Source organism: Carlito syrichta, unplaced genomic scaffold (assembly GCF_000164805.1).
Source record: "Carlito syrichta isolate Samal-C Ts95f unplaced genomic scaffold, Tarsius_syrichta-2.0.1 Scaffold314344, whole genome shotgun sequence".
NCBI lineage: Eukaryota > Metazoa > Chordata > Mammalia > Primates > Tarsiidae > Carlito > Carlito syrichta.
In genome coordinates, this window is record NW_007258440.1 from 416,343 (window position 1) to 417,510 (window position 1,168).

Genomic DNA, 1,168 nt, shown 5'->3' on the forward strand with positions numbered 1-1,168 from the left:
AGGCTGCTCCAAATACCAGAGGAAATGGACGAGAACTAAGGGGCTCTAGGCCACAGCTAGCAGGAGACATGAGGGTGAAGCTTTCTTGGACACTGATCCCAGCTGTACCCTGAAACTAAAAACGTCTTCTGTATTAGTGACACTAGCCGACACCACAGGGAACAGAAGAACCACACAGCTGAGCCCAGCCAACACACAAAACTGTGAGAAATATGAAACTGTTGCTTTAAGTTTTACAACATTCATGTGGAATTCAACAGGTCAAGACAAAAAGCAAGATACTCCAGGCAGAAATATGAACAGGAGCAAAGACAAAGAAATGGTACAGTACAGAGTATTTTTCAGAAATAGCAAGTTCTCCAATAATTGCCACCAATGAACTCCCTGGGCAAGGCCTATTACATGCACAGAATGGTTTGGAGAACTCAAAGTTATAAAATGAGAACCCTTGATATCAAGAAGTTAAAGCAGATGATCTGTGAATATATCTTGTACCTTAGTTCTTCACTTTCACTCTATGCACGGGACCCCCCCCAAAAAAACTGGAATTATCTTTTGGAGAGCAGGACCTTTGTAGTATAGGTTACCCCTACTAGGTACGTGTTCTAGGAACCCACTGGCATAGCATTGTTATGAGAGGCTGCGTTTGGCTTCAGTAAATTTTTTTTCAGACTCTTTCAATACATTTGCCCATTTCATGATGGGTGATTTACGAGCGCACCTGCCCACACTGGACTGAGTGTTGAGCAGTTTTTGACCAAAAACAGTCTGACTCCTGTGCCCCACCCTCCCTATTCACCAGATCTTGCCCCCAAGCTACTGCCTCCCTACACACCAGATGAAAAAGTCCTCAAAGGGAAACATTTTGATGTGGAAGAGGTGAAACAGAAAACAGCAAGAGCACTAGAAGACATAAAAATGGAAAAGTTCAAAAGCTGTTTGGACAGTAGAAAAAGCATCTGGACAGGTGTATTGCATCAAACAGTAATTTGAAGGTAACTGAAGTTTAAATATATAAGAATAAATACAAAATCTCTTATAAATAAATTCCAGATGTTTATGGGTCCCCCCTCATCTGTTGCAGGCATCCAGCAATACCACCTGTTCTCCACTTTGCTAAATCCTACCCTGTGTTATGGTCTAAATGCTTATGTCCCCTAAATTTCAC

At 42.0% G+C, this 1,168-nt stretch overlaps 1 protein-coding gene across 2 annotated transcripts in view; it reads right to left on the reverse strand.

Annotated features, from left to right (window-relative positions):
• The window catches only part of CRADD (CASP2 and RIPK1 domain containing adaptor with death domain), a 168,241-nt gene that overhangs the window by 132,555 nt on the left and 34,518 nt on the right, over positions 1-1,168 (reverse strand). The gene's annotated exons all lie outside the window — the stretch shown is intronic.